Source organism: Marmota flaviventris, chromosome 1 (genome assembly GCF_047511675.1).
Source record: "Marmota flaviventris isolate mMarFla1 chromosome 1, mMarFla1.hap1, whole genome shotgun sequence".
NCBI classification, from domain to species: domain Eukaryota; kingdom Metazoa; phylum Chordata; class Mammalia; order Rodentia; family Sciuridae; genus Marmota; species Marmota flaviventris.
This window is the reverse complement of record NC_092498.1, coordinates 200,522,151-200,530,004: the sequence shown is the minus strand read 5'-3', so window position 1 is coordinate 200,530,004 and position 7,854 is coordinate 200,522,151.

The following is a 7,854-nucleotide window of genomic DNA, read 5'->3' as shown; positions in this document are numbered from 1 at the left end:
TGAGTTTTTTCACATTCATTTTTTTTTTTTAAATCTGGTCCGGGTTAAATTATGCTCCATGGCAACTTGCGCCAATAGAGTTGTCATGGTTACAGGTGTACCAGAAAGTGAGCTGTGACAGGCTGGGCACTGAGTTCCCTGGGCTGCATGTAAGATGCATCCGTTTGTCTTCTTGTCCTGGCTAGAAAAGTAATGAGAATTAGCAGCATTTCCCAATAATATTAGGTTGTGAAAGGATGCAGGACAGGAAAGGATAGAGGCACAGGCATCTTTAAATAAATGTTTTCCAGGGCACCATCCCAGAATACATCAATTTCCTCACGTCTTCAATCTGCCCACATTTGGGGAATGGGGTGGGGAGGAATCACCATGAACTAGCAACTCTGCAAGTGGATACACCATCAGCCACTCCCAGAAATTCTCTTTAGATGACCATCAGAAAATAGCTCCTTCTCATCTGTGGCAGTGTTATCCAATAGAAGAAACTGAGTGTGAGCCAGCAGTGCTAGCATGTGTCATATTTAAAGAAAAGGAAGATAGCAAAGCAACATGTCCCCGAGTGCCATTTTCTGTTCCCCAAAACCTGGCCAACTTTAGGGAATAATGAAAGCTGGACTGGACTGCCATGCCCAGGTATACATTATCTTGATGGACACTGGCTTTCTCTCAGGTGTGCTGGGACTTAGGGTAAGCTCAAGTTATAGAAAGCTTCTTTCTTGTACACGTGCCAGGATAGCTGCTTCTTGGGATGCTGTTTACATAAGGAATAAAGCAAACTAAGCAGATTAATGATGTCACTGCTTCTGGAGCCTGATTTATAAAACCCTGATTTATAACTGGTGGATTACAGCAACAAGGAGAGGGAAGTGCTCCTCCTGGCGGCTGTCTGGGGTAAAGCAGGGAGAGGAATAGAAGGGGCTACTTTCCGGTGAGGTATCCAAAGCACAGCAAGGAGCAGAGATGCACGGTGCAGCCCACTGCCACTGGACTTTCTGGAGAAGCACCTGTCCAGCTAGTTGTCGCCAGAGCTCCACCAGAAGCATTTCTTAATAAACTTTTATCTCATACCCATGTCCAGGAGTCTTCCTGGGTCTCTTGGCAACCTACCTCTCCCCTAGAACAACAGGGCTGTAAATGTTACGGAGCCACAAACATAATTTTACATTTCTTAGTGCCCATATTTAAAAAGGTTAAAATAAACAGGCCAAATTTACTTAAATAGTTTATGTTTAACCCAACATATCCAAAATGATATTTCAACATGGAATAAATATGAGATATCTCACATTCTTTTTTCAATTATTTAAATTCTAAGTGTTTCCTTTGCACTTAAATCACACTCATATGATATATGATATGAAAATACTTGGTCTGAATGGAGACTTCATAAAATTTACAGTTGAAAAAGTTGATTCAAATGCCCAAGTTAATCAAACTCATGTGAAACAACTAACTGGGTATTTTTTAATTTCAGGTAGTGGGGATTGAACTCAGGGGCAGTTGACCACTGAGCCACATTCCCAGCCCTATTTTGAATTTTACTTAGAGACAGGGCCTCACTTTTGGTGAGGCTGGCTCTGAACTCGCGATCTTCCTGCCTCAACCTCCTGAGCCGCTGGCATTACAGGCGTGCATCACCATGCCTGGCCTGAGTATGTTTTAAATTGTAAATGAGTTGAAACAAATAACATTTAAAATCTTGGTCTTCCATCTCACTAGTCACACTCTAAGGGTTCACTGGCCATATGTGGCTGGTGACTCCTATGATGGACAAAAGGGATCTAAGGCTCTACTACTCAAAGGGATGGTCCATAGACGAGTGTCTAAATTCCCCAACCTATGGAGTTCCTGTGTGGCTGGCTGGTGAGCCTCATCCCTGTGCCACAGATTCTGAGATTGCTGTCCAGGCTGAACAGGGGAGGATGCTCTAGACTTTTGTCGTTACTGGATAACCCAACAGGAGCGGCCATCCCAGTCATGCAGGTGGTATCTCAAGCCATTAGAATACAAAGTTCTTAGCTACTCAGGTCACCAAACCAGCTCACCTGGTTCCCATTCATTTGGATGCTGTCCCTATGGGGAAATGACATTGGCCAAAGGGCACAAGTGTCCAGGCTCCAGCATTTATATTTCTCCATGTACGTTATAAAGCTGATCCATGGCTTGTAGACATAACAAGTCATTTATAGGTAAAATTGGTCAGTCAGCCTCTGTCTAGTTGCTCTTCTCTGGGGCATGAGCAAGACAGAGTTTCTGGACCAGAGGCCTGTGCGGCAATCTCAGAATGTCGGAAGCTTCTCAGGACAGCAAGGACTCTGGCTGTGACTCAGCCTCCTGCTCCTAGCACCCACTGCCCACCCATGTGCCTGCTTCCATGTTCCTGTAAACTCCTGAGCTTTATTTATTTTTTTAAAAAGCTCGTCAAGTTTTCATAGGTTAAAACAATAGGATTTCATGAAAGAGCTTGAGAATCTTTGTAAACACACAAAGAGAAACTATTTATGTGAAGAGGCTACGGGTGCCAAGTCACAGTACCACGTCCAAGTGAGAAGTTAGAACAACTCGCAATACTGCAGCTCTGGAACCAAAACACAGAAGGCATAAGACATGAGGGACAACCTGATAAATCACACGATGCAATTACGTTGAAAAAAATCTTTCTTCGCCGAATTCTTTTATTTTGACCCCAGACAATGAATGAATACAGATACGAGGTTTAAAAGCTCTTGTGCTATAAGGAGGAAAGCAGTACAAGGGAATGGCATGTAAAATGGATGAGCCAACAAGCTCACCTTTCCCTGAGGTCTGGGCTATCTATGGGAACTAATTATATGAAAGAACAGTGTGGTAGTCTGTCTCCTGGGATTCATAGCCTTGTGTAATCCCTTCCCCTCCAGTGTCTCCGACCTGGTGACTCACTCCTAAACAAGTTAAATAAAACAAAAGTTATGGGATGTCACTTTCTAAATTAGGTTACAAGGATTCTCTCAGAGCCCTTTCCCTGGATGCCAGATGCTAGCTGCCTTATGTAGTCCCAGGAGGCAGAGAACTGATGTCTTAGGACCACAGCTAGAGGATCCAAGACATCCCAGCAGCCACCTGGTGAGCAGGGAAGTGAATCCTCAGTCAAGACTTCAGATCAAAGAGTAAACCCTGGTTCAACACCCCGGAGTCAGAGCCACCAAGCTGCATCCAGATTCCTGTCCACAGACACGAGAGATGATAGATGTGCATTATGTTTAACTGCTCAATTTGGGGGTGATTAGTTATAACACAGATAACTAATACAAATGGTGATGTGAAGGCCAAGACAGTTCTGCCTGCTTCTCAGGCTCATAGTACAGAACATTTATCCTGTGCTCCAGCCATGACCATTTTTTTTACCATTTCCTAACAGCTCATTGCTGTGATTCATTGACAAGCTTTTGCCTACTCTGTTCCTTGTTCCTGACACACTCTCCTCCACCACCATCCTTCAACTGTTCAATTCCTACAGATTTTTTAACTGCAGTTTAAATGTCAATTCCCTGGGGAAACCGTCTCCCCCCCACACATTTTTTTGGCACTGGGGATTGAACTCAGGGGCACTCTACCACTGAGCCACATTGCCAGCTCTATTTTGAATTTTATTTAGAGACAGGGTCTCACTGAGTTGCTTAGTGTCTCACAGTTGCTGAGGTTGGCTTTGAACTTGCAATCCTCCTGCCTCAGCCTCTGGAGCTGCTGGGATTACAGGTGTGTGCCACCGCACCCAGCTGGGGAAGCCCTTTTTGACCCCCAAGGTCTGGTTTAGTGCCCATTACATCCTGTTGTATTTGTTTAGCAAATTGTCTGTCAATCAACCCCCCATGGGCAGTGCTCTCTAGGATGGTGGGAACCATTCTGTCTTGTTCACTGTGTTCCCTGAAGCATGCACAGAGCCTGGTATATAGCAAATAGTCAATAAATATTTGTCAAACATTCTTGAGAACCAGGAAAAGAGGACTGTAAAGAAAGAAGGACTGGTTGACAGCTGGGGTAATTAGCCCCTAAAAGCAGCAAAGGAAACAGCTTAGTATATGACTGTAGGTAGACCTCATAAGATAGGAGTTGAGGAGATTTAGCTGTCACTAGAGCAGTTAAAACTGCTCTCTATTTGCATAGGGAAGGGGATTGCTTTCCATGGACCCCCAGGAGGGAGAGGAAACTTAGCCAGATTGTCATGGTCAAATGTGAGGGGTTGGAGGGATCTGCCACAGACCATGTAGCTGCTGTCCTTTAGCCTGACTGTGCATCTCCAGGGGCCTCCTCCTGAACCCCTTCAGAGGTTCTGAGCCTGGTAGAAAGAAGACAGGAGTGATATCCAGAGAGATCAAGAAAAAGAAAGAAAATGAAATAGGTAGTCAGAGGAGCTGCTGAAGATGTAGATCTGCTAAGAGATTGCTGGGGGTGGGAGGTGGAGAAGAAAGGTGGACCTCTGTTTTCACAGAATTTTCAAATAATTGTAAGAAATGCAAGCTCCCACCAACCACTACTGGAAGTGAAAATGCTGAAGGTGAGCGAGATACCTGTGTCCCGAGAATGTGCCCATGAGACGTGCCTGTTGATGAGAAGGAACAAGTATAGCAAGCATCAGCTCAGAGCTGGTGACACCCCATGTCCTTGACACTCAGCCATGCCAGAGTCTGGGTTTCCTTCAGCTGATAGTTTCTACCTTGATGAAATCTTTGTGATCTTGCACATTGTTGTAGATGACATACCTCCATAAGTTACGATCTATAACTTACATGGTTAATATCATATACGTTTTACGTGACTATCATTCATTCGGAGCTGTGTTTGCCTGCTAGGATGTCGCTCCTCACACACTCACACCTTGGATACCTCTTGCTCTCTCCCTGTGATACCCATAAATCCCATAGGTTTCGTCAAAGGAAAACCCACCTGGCTGGAAGGAAGTGGAAAGTAATGAGCCAGGAAGAGGTAAGGAAGAGACATGAGAAAAATGAGACACTTGGAAATCACTGTGTTATTTATTCTCTTGGTTATAAAGAGAAGTGATCCCCTTTAGTCTCCCCTACCATAGAGGGAAACTGGAAGAGAGATGTCCTAGGAAAGGCTGGGGACCTCAGGCAAGAGCCTCTGATGAGCACAACATTGACCCCCACACACATACACACCGTCCAGCCCTGCCCATTACTCCACCTCAATGGGTCTTACACCTGGTAGCACATTGGAATCACCCGTGGAATTTGGGAGTAGAAATGATAGATGTGATCCTTCCCCTGACCAGTGAAATCAGAATATTTGGGGGTGAGCCCCAGATAACAGATATTTTACAATGTGCCATCCTGGGTGGAGAACATTGAGCTGGACCAGTGCTTCTCAAACTTGTATCCCAACAGAATCACTTGATGGGCTTGTTAGAAAAACAGGCTGTTGTTTTCCAAAGCATCTGGTTCAGTAGCTCTGGGAGGGAGCCCAGGTTCCCAGGTAGTGCCGAGGCTCCTAGCCAGAGGGAAACCCACTGAAAATCACTGATGTAGAGAGGCATTTCTACCCCTTCCTCCATACCTCATCCCTGGCCTTGCCTGGTGCCTTTCTTCCTGTTTCAGTGGTCACAGGCTCCTGATCATTGGTTGCTCCAGTCTCACCCTCAACATACCCTCCTGCGCATGACTCTTAACTGCCCTGCTCCCTCTTCCTCTCTGCCGTCAGCCCCCATGGCCAGAGTTCCCACCTGGTTGTGTGGGTTTCTGCAAAAGCAAGGTCACAGCTAAGGTAGACATGAACAGGATGTTCAACCAAGGCCCCCCTCTCTCATCACAGTGCTACAACATTCTCACATCTTCCCACAAGTTGGAAGCATTTGGAAAACATGCAAAGTTTTCCCGAGGTCAGAAGATGTTGTCATTTGCTAGGTTTATGACCCTCATCCAGTTTTGTCACCTAACTTAGACTTTAATTCTCTGATCCATGAACTAGGGGGATTGGACCAAATCATTGTCAAGGTTCCTTTAACCTCTGTAAAATAAATAATTTCTCTACGATCCCCAAGAGTGAGCAATTAGCTCACTTCACTGGTATAATTAGAGACTCACCTCAATGGAACAAAATACAGTAATCATGAACAAAGTGAAAACATGCACCCATGGCAACAAAGAAAATTATGGGCTTATTAAAAATAGAAAACGATAATTTTTAAATGTCTGTGCTCATTTCTAAGGCACTTAAAGTAAAAGGGTTTTGGCCGCATAGGTGAGTCAATGCCCCCCACTCCCACCCACCTGTGATTCCCATGAGAACTGCTGTCACCCCCAAAAGACCCTCTTGCCTACACAGCTACCTATTGAAAAGAGGAAAAGACAGATTACAAAAGAAAGCGCACAGTGTGACCTCGCTTTGCGTGCTGATTCGCCCACACAGAGAAAACCTCCTGGCGGAGGTAGACCAGAAGGCTACCTGCAAGACTCTAGAGGGTGAAATGAAGGGAGATCTCAATTACATTTTTACTTTTGTCCACAATGAAAAGCATATTATTACTGCTTCAATAAGAAAACCACAAAAGCCTTTTCAAAACACCTCTTCTTTCCAAACTTCCACTTCCTGAGTAAGTATAATAAGCCTTTCAGGAAGGGACTGTGTCACAGATGCCATCCTATCAGCAGACACCCAGCAATCTCTGATGCTGCAGCCTGGGTTCCCTGGGAATCTGTGCCCAGGTTGTGGTTGCCTGCTCAGTATGGCATCTGTCCACACTGCCCATGGGAGAGTAGAGGGATTATTTTCCTGTTTTCAGGTTTCTGTGTATATGGAGACTTTGATTAGGTGTGGGGGAGGGAGACTTTTTCCAGCTTTTATTATTACGGCACCCTGTGCCTTGATCCTGCACTCAACTATGTGACTTTCTTTGGCCAGTGGAATTGCTAGCCGACATGATATGAACAAAGGTGTGTAAAAGTGTTCAGGGGCCTGTGCTCTTGCAGTTTGCCATGTCCATGAAAAATGGATGCCACTCCAAACCTGCTGGACCCAGGAGGAGGGTGAGAGGGTAGAGCAGGGCTGCCAGCTGCACTGCACCTGGGGACACACAAGCACACACAGGGATCAGAGGAGCAGCCCCTGCTGACACAGATGCACAAATCATGATAATAATAAGTGACTGATATTTTAAGCCCCTGAATGTTGGGATGGTTTGTGATGTAGCAATGACTAACTGATAGGAAGTTTTCATTTTGTATGTTTTATAGAGGAGAAACTGAGACTTAGTTCTGACAAATTGATAGCCAATCTCTGTTGCCCACTTCCTTTTCAACAGGCACTTTTCTAAGCATAAAGTTTATGTTATCATATTAAGTGCCCCCCTCCAGCGTCATCTGTGAAATTGGTCCCATTATTATTATTGTTGCCATATTACAGCAAGTAACTTGCCCGAGTTCATGCAATTAGTCTGTGGTGAGTCTGGCATTGAAGCCAGGCTCTTCTTATTGTAAATTCTATTCATCATGATGCTTCTGCTAAAGTAACTGGAATGAGATGCATGTGACATGGATAGAAGGACAAGTTGAAGACCCTGAGCCCATGGAGCTTATAGCCTAGATGGAAAGATAAAGTGCACACACCCAAAATGTGTAAGGTCATCTCATGGTCAGTCAGCACCAGAGGTTTTCAAGGACATCTTTCCAGCTTAGACCTTTCCTCTGAGTTCCAAACATGGTCATCTGGGGCCTTGGAAGGTAGCTCAGGTGTAGAGTGCATGCTTAGCATGTGTGAGGCCCTGGGTTCAATCCCCAGCACCCCACAAAAAAAGTTTAATTAAAACATGGTCATCTACAACTTCCTGCTCACGTGTCTCTTTCCCACGCTGATTCATCC